Genomic DNA, 20,733 nt, shown 5'->3' with positions numbered 1-20,733 from the left:
TCGTCGTTATAGAATCATGGCAGAGGCAGAACATCGAGCAAATAAACAACTTACTCACTGGACCAAGCACAAGGCATCAACGACGCAATGTTTCGCGTGCCTGTTTGTCAATGCAATTTATTCTGTGTCAACACAATGTCAACCGAGCGACCCCCAACGGGCAATCAAATCGATTCGCGATGATGATTATGACGATTGGGAAGACTCCACACGATTGTTTGTTAGATCGTCGTTTGACTAGCAATGCAAAAGCTTTAAGTTGTTACCAGCTAGGTTCTAGGAGGCCTAATATCAAGCCTGTGGAGATTCTTGGAAAGTGACAGCTGCTAGAATCCACGCGTGAGGAGGGGCGCTAAGAAGTTCTGCACTCTCAGCACTTCGAAAAGCCTTCACATACTCAAGAAAACTGCCGTCGTGGGCCGCTTTTGGTGGTGAGTTGATTGTTTTGAAGAAACCAACCGCGAAAAAAAGCTCGTTGACGATGTCTCTCTAAACTACGCCGAGCCTGAACTTGAATAAAGACAAACAGCTCGATTATTATTATTATGGTGATTGTGATGATGATGATTATGATGTTCATTATAATGATGATAATTTTTATGATGATTGAAATATTTTCTAGTTTGTTAGCTTATTGATTGTCAGAATTGTTTCCAAATTTTGAACGACCTTGAAGGATTTTTAAGCTGATTCGGCCAACATACCAGCGTTTTTTTTCTCAATCGCACGCTCCATTCAAGTTCCTTTCGCCAAATCGCGTGATATCGTCACCCCAAATGCATTCCGCATTCATTGCAATCACATGGAGTGACACTGAAATAAAACCACAAAACGTGTTCCACCCGTCGCTCGCATCACCGTTTTTCCAGCCGATCTCTCGTTGCACATTGGCGTTGCGACCGCGACGGACGGACCAATAAAATAGTGATAATGCGTGCCCCGTTCGATAGGCCAGGCCAGGCCAGCAGTCTTCGAGACAGAACTTCGAGCGACCTTCCCCTCGGTAGCTGGCAGCGGACAAATTGGCCTATGAGTATTCCGGCAGCATCGGCGATTGCCGATTAAAAGCCACCAAATGGGCACAACAACCGCGAAAAAGCATCGCCCTACCCCTCGTTTTTCCCATCCCTCACACGCACAACCACGCCACACGATCAATGTGTAACTGTAATCAAACAATTGCATAATGATCGGCAAGGTCAGGCGGTGGCCACCTTGCCTTGGTCCTCACCTCTCCACCAAGTAGTGCCACACGAATGTTGTCAGTCGCCCAGCTGTCATCATTGTCATCATCGTCATCGTTATCTTGATCATTGTCACCCACCCCAGAGTCGGTCGTCGATCATCGTCGATTGTGCATTGTGTCGATCGAAGTTATGATGCAGTGGTGGGTGACACTTCACGAAACGATCGACGACGATGACTCGGGGAATGTGAATCGTGTTCGGTGACAAATGGCACGGCCGAAGGAAGGTACTCGGCTCTCGGTCTCTCTCGAATTCCATTCCCGAGGGGGCAGACCCATCAGGCTCCGAAAACAACGGAATCATCCGGCTGTTTTTGCGACACCTCATCAGCTGAGTACCAACATATGATGGTAACTCCACATTGGTGTGTGGAGTGTCATCGATCGGGTGGAATTTGACACAACAAATCCGGTTCGGTGATAGATCGGTCTTTGTCCGACTCGATCGCTTCCCTCTAATGACACTCACCATCGGTGGCCAAAATTTTCACCAAAATAGATTCGATTCAACATTATGGATTCGAGTGTGGGCTCGTTATGTACAAGGAAGAAAAAAAATGTTGTCATTTTTGTCATTTTTGTCATTTTATGTTATTTTTGTCATTTTTGTCATTTTTGTCATTTTTGTCATTTTTGTCATTTTTGTCATTTTTGTCATTTTTGTCATTTTTGTCATTTTTGTCATTTTTGTCATTTTTGTCATTTTTGTCATTTTTGTCATTTTTGTCATTTTTGTCATTTTTGTCATTTTTGTCATTTTTGTCATTTTTGTCATTTTTGTCATTTTTGTCATTTTTGTCATTTTTGTCATTTTTGTCATTTTTGTCATTTTTGTCATTTTTGTCATTTTTGTCATTTTTGTCATTTTTGTCATTTTTGTCATTTTTGTCATTTTTGTCATTTTTGTCATTTTTGTCATTTTTGTCATTTTTGTCATTTTTGTCATTTTTGTCATTTTTGTCATTTTTGTTACTTTTGTTATTTTTGTTATTTTTGTTATTTTTGTCATTTTTGTCATTTTTGTCATTTTTGTCATTTTTGTCATTTTTGTCATTTTTGTCATTTTTGTCATTTTTGTCATTTTTGTCATTTTTGTCATTTTTGTCATTTTTGTCATTTTTGTCATTTTTGTCATTTTTGTCATTTTTGTCATTTTTGTCATTTTTGTCATTTTTGTCATTTTTGTCATTTTTGTCATTTTTGTCATTTTTGTCATTTTTGTCATTTTTGTCATTTTTGTCATTTTTGTCATTTTTGTCATTTTTGTCATTTTTGTCATTTTTGTCATTTTTGTCATTTTTGTCATTTTTGTCATTTTTGTCATTTTTGTCATTTTTGTCATTTTTGTCATTTTTGTCATTTTTGTCATTTTTGTCATTTTTGTCATTTTTGTCATTTTTGTCATTTTTGTCATTTTTGTCATTTTTGTCATTTTTGTCATTTTTGTCATTTTTGTCATTTTTGTCATTTTTGTCATTTTTGTCATTTTTAGTCATTTTTGTCATTTTTGTCATTTTTGTCATTTTTGTCATTTTTGTCATTTTTGTCATTTTTGTCATTTTTGTCATTTTTGTCATTTTTGTCATTTTTGTCATTTTTGTCATTTTTGTCATTTTTGTCATTTTTGTCATTTTTGTCATTTTTGTCATTTTTGTCATTTTTGTCATTTTTGTCATTTTGTCATTTTTGTCATTTTTGTCATTTTTGTCATTTTTGTCATTTTTGTCATTTTTGTCATTTTTGTCATTTTTGTCATTTTTGTCATTTTTGTCATTTTTGTCATTTTTGTCATTTTTGTCATTTTTGTCATTTTTGCCATTTTTGCCATTTTTGTCATTTTTGTCATTTTTGTCATTTTTGTCATTTTTGTCATTTTTGTCATTTTTGTCATTTTTGTCATTTTTGTCATTTTTGTCATTTTTGTCATTTTTGTCATTTTTGTCATTTTTGTCATTTTTGTCATTTTTGTCATTTTTGTCATTTTTGTCATTTTTGTCATTTTTGTCATTTTTGTCATTTTTGTCATTTTTGTCATTTTTGTCATTTTTGTCATTTTTGTCATTTTTGTCATTTTTGTCATTTTGTCATTTTTGTCATTTTTGTCATTTTTGTCATTTTTGTCATTTTTGTCATTTTTGTCATTTTTGTAATTTTTGTAATTTTTGTCATTTTTGTCATTTTTGTCATTTTTGTCATTTTTGTCATTTTTGTCATTTTTGTCATTTTTGTCATTTTTGTCATTTTTGTCATTTTTGTCATTTTTGTCATTTTTGTCATTTTTGTCATTTTTGTCATTTTTGTCATTTTTGTCATTTTTGTCATTTTTGTCATTTTTGTCATTTTTGTCATTTTTGTCATTTTTGTCATTTTTGTCATTTTTGTCATTTTTGTCATTTTTGTCATTTTTGTCATTTTTGTCATTTTTGTCATTTTGTCATTTTTGTCATTTTTGTCATTTTTGTCATTTTTGTCATTTTTGTCATTTTTGTCATTTTTGTCATTTTTGTCATTTTTGTCATTTTTGTCATTTTTGTCATTTTTGTCATTTTGTCATTTTTGTCATTTTTGTCATTTTTGTCATTTTTGTCATTTTCATCATTTGAACGAACTTTAAATTAATAAAAAAAAACGATAACCTCACCCAGAATTCAGATTCAACTCCAATAATGATCTTCTTTCGAGGTAGAATTATCGGCATAAGATTCTATGCCGGACCGGCACTAACAAGCTTTTTCATCGCTGGCATTGATCGCCCAGCGCAACCGCATTGCATATGTCTGAAAGAAACCAAATAAAACATATCCCTTATCCTATCAGAAGACAAAGCAGGATGGAAACAATTTGCCAGCAAGGATATTGACGAATGATATACCGAGCGCTGTGTGAGTATGTGAACAGGCATTAGAAAAAAAAACATTCTTAATTTGTAGAAGATAGAAAGATGTTGGAGTGCAGTTTTCCATGAACACAGACCGATTGTCGAAACGATATATCGATCTTCTTCTTAGCTTAGAAATTATCATTAGAATGTATAATAATTTCAACCTTAGATCGGGTTTGAGTAAAAAATGTGCGCTGATAATCAAATTGGTTCACTAAATTTGTCGCCTATAGCGGCAGGAAAAATATTTCGGAGACCAACACAGTTAAAAATAGAGTCAAAAATTTCAAAATTATCCATTTTTTCATTGAGAAATATTAACGAACCTCTTGTTTTCATGTGTAGATAACTTCAGAAAAACTTTTTTTTTCACTTTTTCCGAAGTTATTTACAGAATTTATGTTCACTGACCATTGTGTAGTTTTTGTGTCGTTTTGGTTCAATGTTTGCATCATTTACCTACACTGACTGACCTACATGACCGGCTGAAGGGGCGCGCGGCGATATAGAAAACATCATAGCAATCGGGAATACTTCCACCAACCAAGCGTTTTGCCGATTGAAATCAGGGGGGCGGCAACGAAACAGGATTTTTCTATGTATCGTGTGACCAACATCTTTTAACTAAGTGTTGGTGAATCTCGTTTAAGATTTAAGCTTTTTTTTTGTTTTGAGAGCATAGGAGATAAAAGCTTAAATTTGAGGAAAAAAGATTAAATCTGAAGAAAAAAGCTTAAATCTGAGAGATATGCTCCACAGGGATTGTATATCGTTGCCGGGACCTGTAGCTATGTAAGTAGGTACCGTGCGCATTTCAATCAGGTCCCGCCAACGATATACAATCGGTGTGGAGCACATCTCTAAGATTTAAGCTTTTTTCTTCAGATTTAGGCTTTTTTCCTCAGATTTATACTTTCATTTCCTATGCTCTCAAGACAAAAAAAAAAGCTTAAATCTGAGGAAAAAAACCTTTTAAAACGAGATTCGCCAACACTTAGTTAAAAGATGTTGGTCACACGATACATAAACAAATCCTGTATCGTTGCCGCCTCCTGGATGTGAAAGTATCAAAGCAATCTGGAATGCCACGCGTAGCTAAGCAACCACCACCGTATGAATTGCCCTGATCCGAGTAACCGCCATCTGTGCGCAACAGCGGTCGTGGTCCTTTCCCATGCACTGGCGATCAGTGAGGCTTCGCGCGTGTCATTCGTACAGACGTGTTGGGCGATTCCTCGGTCCTGGGTTCACACATATTTTGTTTCAATAGCAATGGATTTTTTCTGCTTAAATTTATTACAATTCATATTTCAAATCTACAATTTTCTACATTCAGGGGGAACGGCAGTTACGGTTAAAATAGCCATCGGTCAGATATCGCTTGTTTAGCCATAGCCATTTTCGTGGCATCGTATAATCTGATATATCATATAGTTTTTTGCTGCGTGTCAGGGGTGTCAGGTGTCCTGATTTTTCAGGATTTGTCCTGATTTTCGAGAGGCCGTCCTGGTTTTTCAAAAACTCTTTTTTAAAAAAATATCATAACTTTAATTAAATTCTGGTAAAATGGTGAGAAAATCAAACGAATCTTTAATAAAATAGTGTTTTTCGATAGTAACTTCAGGCCGACAAAGGTTCTTATCGCTTTAGTTGCATAATTTGAGACGTCTTAAGCACCTGTATTTCACCTTTAGCTATGCAATTTCAGCAGAGCTGCATGTTATTTTCAGATTAAATCTGAAGAAAAAAGCTTAAATCTGAGAGATATGCTCCACAGGGATTGTATATCGTTGCCGGAACCTGTAGCTATGTAAGTAGGTACCGTTCGCATTTCAATCAGGTCCCGCCAACGATACACAATCCGTGTGGAGCACATCTCTAAGATTTAAGCCTTTTTCTTCAGATTTAGGCTTTTTTCCTCAGATTTATGCTTTCATTTCCTATGTTCTCAAGACAAAAAAAGGCTTGAATCTGATGAAAAAAACTTTTAAAACAAGATTCGCCAACACTTAGTTAAAAGATGTTGGTCACACGATACATAGACAAATCCTGTATCGTTGCAATCTGGAATGCCACGCGTAGCTAAGCAACCACCACCGTTTGAATTGCCCTGATCCGAGTAACCGCCATCTGTGCGCAACAGCGGTCGTGGTCCTTTCCCATGCACTGGCGATCAGTGAGGCTTCGCGCGTGTCGTTCGTACAGACGTGTTGGGCGATTCCTCGGTCCTGGGTTCACACATATTTTGTTTCAATAGCAATGGATTTTTTCTGCTTAAATTTATTACAATTCATATTTCAAATCTACAATTTTCTACATTCAGGGGGAACGGCAGTTACGGTTAAAATAGCCATCGGTCAGGTATCGCTTGTTTAGCCATAGCCATTTTCGTGGCATCGTATAATCTGATATATCATATAGTTTTTTGCTGCGTGTCAGGGGTGTCAGGTGTCCTGATTTTTCAGGATTTGTCCTGATTTTCGAGAGGCCGTCCTGGTTTTTCAAAAACTCTTGAATTGTCCTGATTATTGAAAAATGACCTTTAAAATGTCCTGATTTTTAAAAAAATATCATAACTTTAATTAAATTCTGGTAAAATGGTGAGAAAATCAAACGAATCTTTAATAAAATAGTGTTTTTCGATAGTAACTTCAGGCCGGCAAAGGTTCTTATCGCTTCAGTTGCATAATTTGAGACGTCTTAAGCACCTGTATTTCACCTTTAGCTATGCAATTTCAGCAGAGCTGCATGTTATTTTCATCAATTTAGGGGTGTCCTGAAAAATCCTGATTTTTTCATCGCGGTGTCCTGATTTTTATCAAAACCACCTGGCACCCCTGCTGCGTGTACCCACTGTCGGTGACTGTGGGCAGCTGAGGGAAGAGTTGCCCAATCTTTTGCGACTTTTGATCACTAAATCCCGGCAACGCCTCAGCCAGTCGACGGGCAGTAAGAATAGCTATAAAATAAAGACCATATGGAATCCAAAATTACTTACACCTACCTATATTTACTTACATCGGATCAATCGATGAACGAAGGGCTACCAGGCAGCATGTTAATGAGACTGGCAAACTGTTCTATAGGCGATTGCGTGAGTTTTAGTTAATTTTATCACAATTTAAATCTTACTTAGTGTAGAATTGAATTCTACATTTGAATCCCTATTGATGCTAATTCGCCAATTCAAAGCTCTGAATTTATCGACCAGTTTTCAACAAATGAAACCCAATAGCATTCTGCAAAATTTTTGTAATTCGAATTATGAGATTAAAAAAGCCTTTTTATGATTGTAGATGCGACATTTAAAATTTCTTTCTTCCATAGGTAAGGATTTTTTTTTACTTCATGCGAGAATTTATAATCAAAGCTGCTTAATTATAACAAACTGTCCTGACCAACAACTCGGTATTTAAGATTGATTTTGTGAACGGTTCCAAACTTTGGTCCTATGTTGTTTTATCCTATACTGTGTTTGGAATAAAATCCCTTCTTGTGTTCGATTTTTTTCTTAATTTTTCTTTCTAATTTATTCTTGAAATTGCTTGAATTCAATCAAAACATGGCACTGATACCCTACTCGATTATCATAGGTACTTTTCCGTTAGGAAAAAAACAAACGCGAGCGTCAGGTCCCTGGAACGTGATCGTCCCAGAGATGATAGTGAATTTTTAATGAATGAAGTATCTGGTTTGGTAGCGCCAGTTACAACTAGCTCGTTAACGTTAGATGATATCATTACATCATAGATTTGTGTTTGAATCAGTACATATTTGTATTATTCAAGACAACTTTTTTCGAGTTCTAATAACTTTTGTTAGGTACAATCGGTTCCGAGAAAGATCAGTTTTTTATTGAGTGTGTTAAATTTATCCTCTTCTGAGGGGGAACCTTTTTCCAACAGTAAGCAATTAGTAGTACTTGTTTTGGCGTAGTCACTAAAGTTGGTTTTTTATAAGGCCCCAAACATGCGTTCGTTGAACTTGTTGAAACATTTGTGAGTTGCAAAAATAGACCAATTTACTTACGTTTCTAGCAGTTCTTAATGTTGAGATCATCTAGTAATCTTCTCCTTGGGTAAGGGTCTTTATGACCCGGAAAGTACTTATTCGATGCTATACTTCAGTAGTGCGAATGGCTACATGAAATTTTCTGACTTATGTCATTATGTGAAATGTTCGTTGGATAGTTGTACTAGATAGTGTTGAAAATTTCATGAAAAAATATCAACCTACAAAAAAATGGCAGCTTGTCAAAGCTAAAAAGCATCTAAATGTTTCTAAAAACTCTATTATCAAAGAACATTATCATGATGTTTTTTTTTAAAAAAAAAGACGGAACTATCCTGGTGGGTCATTTATTGCAATTCTTCGGAAGATAGAGCAACCCAAACGCTACATGTGTGTCCACCATGTGGCTGCTTCTTTTCGCCTCCCACAGTTCGATTGGATTAATTTCGCAGACCTCCTCATCGAAACGCTTGGAATGCGCAATGTCGCACGAAATCGTTCCAATGACGACGATGCGCTGATTGGCTCGATGACGAAGGAAGACCGGCGATGACCAGCTGCTTGCTGCCAAAGCTAAAGCCAAAGTCAGTGCAGCAGTCGTTGTGGCTGAGGTCGTTGGATCGAACCCCGGCTGTCCGGCGCAAATCTGGGTCAACTTGACACTTTTGGGTACTTACTGTTTGCGTGTGACTTTGAAATCGAACACCACCCAGTCAGGCCGCTTTGGATGTTTTCAAACTGCCAAAGTGACTGACATTTGCATTTTGGGCAACGAATTGATCGTCCCCGAATCGATTTTTTTTTTCAGAACCCACCCAGAGGTTGATTTGCACTGGACGACACGTTGCGTTTATTTGACTGACTAAGCTTCGACCTCAACAGCAGGTTCAGTGTTGTTGTTGTTTTAGCATTCGTCGAGGAGAGCTCATCAACTTGGCCCGCACCGCACCGATACTTGGATAACGATCGGCGGCAGAAATTCTACAGCAATAATCGCCCCAAACTCGATCGATCGATACGGAACACGGCATTCCATTAGGGTGAGGAATTTTCCGTAAGGCCCTGCCGCCGTCTGTCCGGAATCTATACTAGTTAATGGGGGGAAGCTCACCTTCAGGGCAACCGGTTGCTAAATTCCGCATCTGTGAACAGATCAGATCGCGGTGGCAGCTTTTCCAATTTTGCTCGGAGCTGGGAGAACTCTCCCCATCACACACAACACAACACAGCACAAGTTCTTCCAATACAGGGTTCGGTATTAGAAAACTATTTTCGAACACCTCAACATAGAGCTATTATCACTAATCAGAGGGCGTTCCAGAGCGTGTGAGACATTTTCAATTTATGCTAGGGATACCATATAAAATTTTTATTTTTAACTTTCAAAATTCGATGATTTGTCTCAATCAATAAATTAATTCTTCACAAAAACACGCAACCGAAAAATAAACAAGGATGAGAAAATAAACACGACCACACTCGGCCAAGGCCTACGCGGAGTAAGCCATGACTTTTGGGGCGACGGACGCGTTTTTTTTTTTCTCTCTGCCAAAAAATTAATTCAAGTATCGTTTAATTTGGAAATTTGAAGTTAAAAGTGAAATATCTTTGTATAAGTGCTCGACAGAAGTTTGTTATGTGTTTTTGATACTGTTAGCTTTATTGAAACCTCGTTGGGGAGCCTGAAGTTGTGTTTCGATCATGATAAGTTTCCTTTCGATTCAAGTGCGCACCCCGAAATGAAGAAAATCATAGAAAAGCCCATCCAAAAATGTGGTTGGCGGAGTAAAATCTAAAAAAATCAAGCTGAAACTGTTATTGATTGGGATTTTTCGTGATGAACAATAAAGCACGGCGGCCGTATCATTTGTGGAAGATACGATTGTTCTTAGAGCAAAGCTTAGCGACAGCTTTTGGGAGGGAGAGTTTTTGTGTTTGATGAATTAAATGGAGAAAAATATCATACCGTGAGCCTTGATCAAATATTTTCGAAAAATACCCAAGCATGAGTGTCAGAATCATTGCTTCCCCGGCTTGAAAATGTATTATTCGGAGAGTGAATCCTATCAATCCAGTGGCATTAATTGCGTTGAGTGTTGCATCCTGGAAAAATGAAGGGGTCTACATACGTGCAAAAAGTGACATTCCAAAAAAGACATGTTGGCGGAGCATGAGGCGTCGTCAAACGCAAAAGCCGCTAGCCAATACAGGGCTACTAGAAGGAGGCAATCATCATCAAAGCAAAGGTTGCTTTGGTTTGCATCATTTGGTGAGGAATTTCCAATTTATTTTTTCCATATTCGCTCTTCACGTTTTTTTCTCTCAATGTCAGCAAGGTTTTATGATTTCTTAATACAACACAACTCTACAAGAAAAATTTAGGAAAACACATCAGAATGCTTACATCAGAATGAAACGAACTCAAAATACAAAACTAATAATTCCCATGATGCAAAACACCAGCATTGGCCGTATTAATTATTTCCAAATTTACCAATGTGCCTTCTTGTTCAGACACTATTACTATAGGGTAGAATACAAAAAGTTTTATGAAGGCCCATTTTATTTAAATCTACTCTACGTCACTTACATATATTTTTAGCCAATAATGGAAATTACCAGTATTTTGGCTTAACAACATTTCATAAAATAATTGAAATTGGATGCAATGATTTATTTAGGACGTGTCTGATTATTTGGCCTTGTCTGACTGTAATAATCACCTTTCAAGGTCTCAAAAGACCTTGAAAGGTTTATGTTCTACTAATTTTTTTTTTGTTCTTCTTTACTTTCAAGAGCGAGTAAAGGCGCTATATCCTTGGTCGATGACCAGAAATGATGGAACACGGAAATCTAAAACAGTTATAGAGTTAAATTTTAATGATTGAAAATGTTAATGTTTAATGCAAACTTTTGCCTTGTTTAATGATTTCTGTGTTTAAAATAACTCATTTCCAGCCGCTGAATGATGGGTCACTTCATTGGTTCAATAATCTACAAGGAGCACTTTTTAGCGTGCTTCCAACGAAATGCCCCTCGGAGCGTATGGTACTGGTGGTCCACGCTTCTTCTTTCCCCTTGTTCCTGACATCTCTGCGTTCTCTGCTCCACGGTAGGCCCGACCATTTTATGTTTTTAATTATTTTAATGTTTCTATGTTAACATAATTAAAAGCATGAACAAAGACAAGAAGAATAATAACATGTTTTTATTATTCTTCGGGACTCAGACTTAAGTTCTGGCTGTGGAAGTACGATTAGCGATTAGCGATTAGCGACGACCACACTCGGCCAAGGCCTACTCGCGAAAAATCTTATTAGCATTCTTTTCAGAAATGATTAAAAAGACCTTTTATTTTTTTTGTTGCTTGATACTGATGAATCCTGTTTCCACTGGTCAAAAATCTTCTAGCAACATTAAGTACGTTATACTTTAATATTATACACCCAGTTACTTCAAAATGTGCAAAAGTATTTTCCGATTTCCAAACTCAACTACTTCACTTTTTTCTACAAATTTCACTCAATCAATCTGCGCTTCCTAAGTCAATCCGTAATTTTCGACCGGAAGGCCAAATAAAATCAATCAGCAGAAGCAGCCTTTAAAATCTGCGCATCCTAACCCAATTCCGACTTTATCCACCAGAAGGCCAAATTGAAAACAAACCCCAAGCAACAATTCAGGTTTTATAACCGGCTATAAGACAAACTTTAAGTTTCATAAGAGGCCTGGAGAATTTTATAAAACAATCAGTGTTCCTTGGGACAATCAGCAGTAGCAACCTTAAAATCTGCGCTCCCTGTGCCATTCGGTCTTTCTACCGGAGGCCGAATCAGAAAATTTTTTTTTCGTAGCAGCAGTCTTGACAATCTGCGCCCTCTGTCCTTATTCCACCAACCATGCCTTTGTCGTGATTTTACGATTCTTACGAATCTCACTTCAGAGATTTACTCAGTCACTTCAGTCGCTCACAAGAATAGATTAATGGCTGACTTTGTTTTGTTTGTTTTTTCTAGTGTTGCTAAAATAACAAACGTTGCAATAGAAATTTATTTTGTTTTATATATCTTCAGTGGTGCCAAATACTACTATTTTTTCATTTTATTTTTAATGAATTTGATTTATATTTTGCATATCCTTCATCAGAGCTACCCAAGCAACCAAAAGTTCGGATAACATTCCTCTATAAGGTTTGATCAGCTCAATCGTGTATTGTAATACAACTTCATTGCAGCTCAATTTTTAAGTAGATAAACGAACTTTAAAATCGACAAAAAGTTCGCATAAATTGCTAAACAACTGTTAACCAGCTTCAAAAATCACTTTTATAAGCAATACAAAAAATCGAAAAAAGTACTTTCTTCGATCCTTCATATGCCACCTTTTTAAGTCCGCTAATTTGATTCAAATCATTCAATCATATTTGTTACTTAACTCACATTTAAATAACATGTTCTTACCAAGCCTCGAACCCGAGCTCACCGCTTGAAAACCAAGCTACATACTTGCTGCTCTATATGAACATCATGAGTAGGTAACGATTTTACTTGATCTGATGATTTTCTATAAAACGACTTTCCAGTTCATAATTTCTACTGCTTTTCCTTTTTCAAGCTGTTAAAAAGTTCTTCCGGAACGAATTTTTCTACTGCACATTGTCATTTCCCAAGTAACAACGTGTTTGTTTATGCAAACATGAGTTGAAGTACGAAACAAGTAGAATGACGCCTTTAAATCTACTTCAAAGTTCCTATATTGAGAAGTTGCTTTGGAATGTCCGTTGGAACTTGTTAAAAACTTCCAAGTTTGCAAAAGAGTACAATAGAGTTTTTTACGAACTATTGAGCTGTACAAAAAGAGTTGCAACCCTTTGATACCTACTTGATGTTGAAAAAATAAGAAGGACGTATCAAGTAAATTGTTTTTCATCATACCAACTTTAAATTTCCAAAATGCAGCACTTTAAGGCAAAACTTGATAAATAATGAAGTTTCATGGACCTCGAAAAAGCATAAAGCATAGCATACCACAACAAAAAAGTTCCACATAACTTTTTTACAGCTCTATGTGAACTTATGAGATCGTTCCTTACGCGATATCCGAACTTTTGGTTGCTTGCGTATGGTAGCACGTGAGCTGGGAAGATTAGTTTAGGTTAGGTTATAATGTATCTATGCTATTGCATAAATTTACCTGATTTACCACTTACAACTGCTTGTAGCTAAACTAACTGACTAAATAAGGAGAAATTAGAATTAGCGAACAATATTTGTTTAAACGATTTACAATTTTACCTCGGCACACAATTTACTAGCACACTTGCCCTGCTTTTGATTTTTCGTTTTCAAAGTGACCTGCGGTTACTTTGACCACTTTTCGTGATTCAAATTCCAAATGACGGCAAGCGGCAGGGTGGCTGTTAGTGAAAGGTGCTGTACTTCGAATGGCTGTGACAACTATTAAATCAGAAAATATCGTGCTTAAATTTGACTTTTATCTATCTCGATATCAAATAAGCAAGTCCCAGATTTCACAAGAATCCATTCTCTTTGGTGATAAACGCCCTAGAAGGGACAAAGTCATCTGATGTCAGTTATTGGGGACATTTTGAAAATCAGAGACCCTTACCGGAAAAAGATCTTGTATTATCATCTGGTTGAAAAAAATCGAATCAAAATCATGAGCAGCATTAATATGGAAGAAATAAAAGGAGATTGAAATAATCGCTTCTATATTTTTATTAAAAACAATATTATATAGATTTTTTTGTGATATCGGCAACCTTGCTCATTGGAGAACCTTATGTTTCTCAAAACTTCGATAAGAATGAAGAAATTGATCCGTTGCAACTAGAATATGAGCAAAATCATCTATAATTCAAATGTTCATGAGTTTGTATACAATCGATTGCTATATCAAATTTTTGATCGACATAATTCAAAATTGGACGGTTCTCATCATCAAGTCAAACTCGCGGTTGTTTAATTTTTTTTTGTAAAAGCTTTGTAGCATTATAATTAAGTTTGTCTTGCTATTTTGTTTTGAGCGTGTAGTGAGTGAATCAAAAACCTACCAAAGATGGAGTGTTTAGAATTTAGAGTGTAAATGTCAGACGCACAAGTGGGATGAAAAACGAAAAACAAGAACCAACAAAAGAACATCAACGAAAAGAAACAAACTAAGCGCCAAATTTTACCATTGCAACTTGTAACCCGAATCGTTCCTCTCTGCGAAAATTTGCCAACGCTGTTGGGAACAAACAGCAGGAGCATCAGCAGCAGATTTTCGGAAGGTGAGACCAGAGACAAATAATCACCACAGAATAGAAAAGAAATCCATATGTTTGATTCCCAGACGGCGAGCGATTCGACGGCAACAACATACAAGCCGGAAAACATTGGAAACCATATTGCACTGCGACTGAATAACGAAGGTAATGGAAAAACATACTAGCAAACGAAGTAGCACTTCAGAGTACGCCGTCATAGGGCGAGTGCACGGTACAGTTCTCTTACAGGAATTGGTTTAGAGAATATGATTTTTCACAGATGTGAGCAAGAGGCGACAAATGACGGTGGAAGTTTTCCTTGGCAGTACACAGGCGGCCCCTACTGGATAAGTGACGAACCTGCAAAACGGAAGATTCGAAAATTGCTTAAGTGATAGTTTTTGGGAGCTGAGCCAATCGCTTTTCGGGACTCGATTTCGCCATTTTGGTTTTGCGAGTCCCGTTTTTGCGAAATCGAGCTGCGGACGTGGTGAGAGCCAGCCGGATCGGGCCGAAAGTTGTGGGAAGTGCTTCGGACAGCTGCGATACGCCCGTCGAAGCAGCGCAGCCAAGCAGGGTTGCCAGTTGATCGGATACGACTGTGATTAAAAGCTGTGATGCATCTGTGCCGTCCCAGATTCAGTTGTGATACACCTGTGCCGTCCGAGCAGTGATATGATGGTTGTGAGTTTTGATGTTATGGTAGGAAAAACAGGCCCGTGAGTTGTTATTATGTAGCTAGCTTAAGTTGTCGTGTGTAAGTAAATAATTATAATTGCTAAAAGTTTAGGGTTTTGCGTGTTTGTATTTTGGATAAAAGTTAGCCGTGCAACACACTGAGAGTCAGTGGTGCCTAACTTGTTTCAGCTTCTTGAAAAAATTGAATTTTTTATTTTAATTTTTTTTTGCGAAATTTATAATAAAAAAAATTATGACTGTAAAAAAATGTTAAATCGAATATTTAGCTCGTACCTATCACAAATATTTTTAAGCATGCAATGCAATATTGCATGCATTGTTCTGAGAAAAATATAGTAAGGGAAAAATAAAATTTTGGGTTTCTTCAGTTTCTGCAATGTTCTGTGAAAGAACAGATTGTTAGCCTTCCAATAAGTAAAAAAAAACTCTGAGCCTTTGAATGTTAAGCTGAAAAGTTCCTGGAAACAAGTTTAACTCATTTTTTGGCTTTCATTTAAACTTGATCGATTAAGGAGATCAATGTCATTTTTAGTTTTCATGTATCGTCATATCTTCCATTTTTTATATTTAAGTGTCCTGAAGGGTTTGTAAGCTTCAAAATTTCGAAATTTGGTCAACCAGCGACGAACCCTCAACACCGCTCCTTGTTCTGTACCCTCTCTGATTGCAACCCCCTAGATTCCCTAACCAATCAACTGCAACGCGCCCCAAGGCCGGGTAGCACGCACCGTAAGGTGGTCTCACTAGGTAAACAGACGGTAAAGTAAATATCCGACACGATACAAAGTAGCTCCTAAGTATTTTCATCTTTTAATTGTAGCTCTCGATTCAACGCACAGCAACAACGACGAACGAAGCCAATGACACACCGCCAACAACAACAACAACAGTCAACCTTTTGACATGCAAACCTTGCGCCGAAACTAAACCGAACGATTAAAGGCCTATAGGTTACTTCTTATAAGTAAGCTGGGGCGCCCATACGAATGGCTTTTTTGTTGTTAGGTGCCTACTTGAACTGAGGAAAATGTGGCCGGCGGGCGGGAGGTGGAAGGTTGACATTCCGAAGACTCTGAACTGCCAACATAAACTTTTATGAATCTGCTGCTCGCTGCTGGTTGGTTCTGTAGGCTGTAAATCACCATAATTACACGCTAATTGCAATGTGGTGCTCCATTTGCTAAGTTCAACTTCAAAAGATTACTATGCCTGTCACAGGGCAACCACCACCAACAACAAACGAACGAAAGAATGAGCGGGCGAACGGGAAATATGATACTCTTCCGAAATCGACGATGATTTAGATTTGTCTACTTACTGACTTACTTATGTTTAAATACTTGTTTACTAAGGTTGGCTCGATTGTTGCCTCATCACACTATTTAATTGAGCCTCCAATTGGCTTGATGCCTTCTAGGTTGATTTCAGCTAAATGGTTGTCTTTTTCTCTCTTTATTTTCAGAATCGACCATCAACAGTGGAAGCAACGTTTTATATCTAGAGGTAAATATCCCGTAAAATTTTATCGTAAATTTCAATGATGAATCTAAACTAAAAAGATTGCACCAATCAGCTGTTGGTTGAAACAGATTACTCATTCCAAGTTGTAAGTTAATAGTCAGTTAAGCAGTCAGTTAAAAGCGAAACGGAAGGTGACAGATTCCTTCTCGCGAACTCGAAATTTTACTCATTCTACACTCTGATGACAAACGTGCGGCTTCCATTTACGCATTTTTCTACCCTTAATCGAGTGCAGTTTTCAAAGTGAGGACCCTATCACGAGATGAGCGAGAATCGGACACAGCTATATTAGCTCAGAGTCGTCATTGCATGTATGGATGGAGGTTGTTCTAGCTAGATTCTAGAAGTTCAATTCCGGTATTCGAGTGAATATGTAAGCGGATTTGTTCCAGTTGTCATTCGCCAAACTCGTTAGTTAGCAATGCCTTATGGCTGAGAAAACTATTATATAATAATTGATTTCTATTAAAACAGGTGTTGAATACTTGAGCTAAAATGAGTTTGTAGGCTTTGAAATCGATCTGATTGATAAGAATTTTTTCAAAAAAGCACTTCCATAAATTATTGAAAGGCATTTATATGCAAGTAGAACTCACTGTTCACATAAAATTTTATGAAATAACATGGTCGGGGATCATAAACTCATTACTTGAAACTATCCCTTCCGTCCCACTTGTTATTAAAATAGTCCAGTTAAGTCGCTTTAATTGCACTCCTCCAGATTGCAAGTCACCGGATAGAATTAATCAACATTTAGTAGCCAGTAGTAAACAGCAGCAGTCACCCGCAATGATATGGCGTTGCTAATTTTTACAAGGTGTGGTTTGAAATTTCCGCCAACCGGTGTGGCCGGCTTTCTCCGGGCTAGATCGGTACTGAGGACAGGACTGCGCAGAGCGCTGAATTTCAGCGCGGGGCCACACTATCAATGTCAATGTCAAAGTCAAGCCAGAACATTCCTAACTAGAACAGCCCGTATTTAAAAGGTAGAACGAGTCATAGATGTAGTTTAAAGTGTGGCAGCTGACAGACAATGGTTCTATTAAGATTGTAAAAATAGTCAAAATTGTCAACATTGTCAAAACTGTCAAAATTGTCAAAATTGTCAAAAAAAGTTAAAATAGTTAAAATTGTCAAAATTGTCAAATAGTAAAAATTGTCAAAATTGTCAAAATTGTCAAAATTGTCAAAATTGTCAAAATTGTCAAAATTGTCAAAATTGTCAAAATTGTCAAAATTGTCAAAATTGTCAAAATTGTCAAAATTGTCAAAATTGTCAAAATTGTCAAAATTGTCAAAATTGTCAAAATTGTCAAAATTGTCAAAATTGTCAAAATTGTCAAAATTGTCAAAATTGTCAAAAATTGTCAAAATTGTCAAAATTGTCAAAATTGTCAAAATTGTCAAAATTGTCAAAATTGTCAAAATTGTCAAAATTGTCAAATTGTCAAAAATTGTCAAAATTGTCAAAATTGTCAAAATTGTCAAAAATTGTCAAAATTGTCAAAATTGTCAATATTGTCAAACTTGTCAAAATTGTCAAAATTGTCAAAATTGTCAAAATTGTCAAAATTGTCAAAATTGTCAAAATTGTCAAAATTGTCAAAATTGTCAAAATTGTCAAAATTGTCAAAATTGTCAAAATTGTCAAATTGTCAAATTGTCAAAATTGTCAAATTTGTCAAAATTGTCAAAATTGTCAAAATTGTCAAAATTGTCAAAATTGTCAAAATTGTCAAAATTGTCAAAATTGTCAAAATTGTCAAAATTGTCAAAATTGTCAAAATTGTCAAAATTGTCAAAATTGTCAAAATTGTCAAATTGTCAAAATTGTCAAATTTGTCAAAATTGTCAAATTTGTCAAAATTGTCAAAATTGTCAAAATATTCAAAATGGTCAAAATTGTCAAAATTGTCAAAATTGTCAAAATTGTCAAAATTGTCAAAATTGTCAAAATTGTCAAAATTGTCAAAATTGTCAAAATTGTCAAAATTGTCAAAATTGTCAAAATTGTCAAAATTGTCAAAATTGTCAAAATTGTCAAAATTGTCAAAATTGTCAAAATTGTCAAAATTGTCAAATTGTCAAATTGTCAAAAATTGTCAAAATTGTCAAAATTGTCAAAATTGTCAAAATTGTCAAATTGTCAAAATTGTCAAAATTGTCAAAATTGTCAAAATTGTCAAAATAGTAAAAATTGTCAAAATTGTCAAAATTGTCAAAATTGTCAAAATTGTCAAATATTGTCAAAATTGTCAAAATTGTCAAAATTGTCAAAATTGTCAAAATTGTCAAAATTGTCAAAATTGTCAAAATTGCCAAAATTTGTCAAAATTGTCAAAATTGTCAAAATTGTCAAAATTGTCAAAATTGTCAAAATTGTCAAAATTGTCAAAATTGTCAAAATTGTCAAAATTGTCAAAATGGTCAAAATTGTCAAATTGTCAAAATTGTCAGAATTGTCAAAATTGTCAAAATTGTCAAAATTGTCAAAATTGTCAAAATTGTCAAAATTGTCAAAATTGTCAAAATTGTTCAAAATTGTCAAAATTGTCAAAATTGTCAAATTGTCAAAATTGTCAAAATTGTCAAAATTGTCAAATTGTCAAAAATTGTCAAAATTGTCATAATTGTCAAAATTGTCAAAATTGTCAAAATTGTCAAAATTGTCAAAATTGTCAAAATTGTCAAAATTGTCAAAATTGTCAAAATTGTCAAAATTGTCAAAATTGTCAAAATTGTCAAAATTGTCAAAATTGTCAAAATTGTCAAAATTGTCAAAATTGTCAAAATTGTCAAAATTGTCAAAATTGTCAAAATTGTCAAAATTGTCAAAATTGCCAATGTTGTCAAAATTGTCAAAATTGTCAAAATTGATGCTGATTAAATTTCCAAGATCAAACAAACATAAACACAATCAACCAACCATTAGCTGAACGTAAAAGACGATTTAAATGTTGTTGATGAGATGAAATAAAGCAATCACCAATGATGATTGGTCAGGGGGAGCTTTTAAACTGACTAGCTGCAATTTGGACACAAACAAATCATAGAGTTAAATAAATTTTGTCACGCGAGCGGGTGTTTCTCTTGTTTTCGCATGGTCCCAAAAAATAATGACGTTAAGACACGAAACGGAGAGATAAGTTTATGTTGCAATGCAACCCAAACTTCTGCAGCGGTTTTGTCGCTTCTCACGTCTCTTCGGTGTATGAAATATCCACGGGCTTTTCCATTTGATACAGCGCACTTCACAAAAAGTTCACAATATTCACAATAGCAGTTATAATCAGCTGGATTCCACGTTCGATGAATTGTAGTTGTACTTTTTCTAACATTTGGAAAAACACTTATTTTGGGGAGCAAAATTTTGACACCGTTGCAAGGCAACGCCTACTTCTAAAACAATCTATAAAATATGTAAAGATTTTTCCTCACTTATACTCAAGTTAATTTGGTTGGAATTGAAAAAATAAAACCATTCAAATTTGTAAACAAAAACAACCACCACTTGAAGGTTATCAATAACTTATAGAGCTGAAACAAAAAAAAAATAACAATTTAAAAATCAACAACTTCCAGTCGATTACGCGATAATTGAGCCTAATGTTATGCGAATCAATCATGTCATTATCGGTCTCACAACGTAAAAATTTATCGATATCGAGAGGCGGCTGCTGGCAGACGATAATTCGATAATTGACCTCTCACTGTTGTCTTACTGGATGGCGGAAAATTTTCCACCCAATCAAATGATATATACCTAGTTAGATTTTACATTCTATATCCAGGAGAGAATCTAACAGGGGAACCTAATATTCAGTTGAGGAAGGAAGAAAAAATAATAACCTCATTAGAAACAACTGTTGACAACTTGAAGAAAACGTTTCGTGTACCGCGTTGGATTGGTCAATTGACAAAGATTATTACGATTATTATACGAGCTTGGAAAATCAACAAAATATTAGAAGCGATGATTGTGTGGATCAAAAAAGAATAAGCAAAGTTCGAACAGTTCAAACAGTCACTATCCGAATTTTGAAGATCGAATACAGAGTTTAAAATTCCCAAAATATATGTTATGAACGTGAAAATGTCACATTTTTA

General features: G+C 35.8%; 2 protein-coding genes across 3 annotated transcripts in view; both read left to right on the top strand.

The window, feature by feature from the left end:
- Positions 1-20,733, top strand: part of LOC129744159 (elongation of very long chain fatty acids protein AAEL008004-like) — a 558,472-nt gene that overhangs the window by 371,763 nt on the left and 165,976 nt on the right. The window lies entirely within an intron of this gene.
- Positions 1-20,733, top strand: part of LOC129744169 (elongation of very long chain fatty acids protein AAEL008004-like) — a 202,270-nt gene that overhangs the window by 44,240 nt on the left and 137,297 nt on the right. The window contains exon 2 of the mRNA XM_055736586.1: positions 16,568-16,608. The gene's annotated coding sequence lies outside the window, so the exon portion shown is untranslated. The remainder of the gene's footprint in view (positions 1-16,567; positions 16,609-20,733) is intronic.

This window comes from Uranotaenia lowii, chromosome 1 (genome assembly GCF_029784155.1).
Source record: "Uranotaenia lowii strain MFRU-FL chromosome 1, ASM2978415v1, whole genome shotgun sequence".
Classification (NCBI taxonomy): domain Eukaryota; kingdom Metazoa; phylum Arthropoda; class Insecta; order Diptera; family Culicidae; genus Uranotaenia; species Uranotaenia lowii.
Note: the sequence above shows the minus strand (reverse complement) of the source record. Positions and strands in the feature narration are given on the sequence as shown.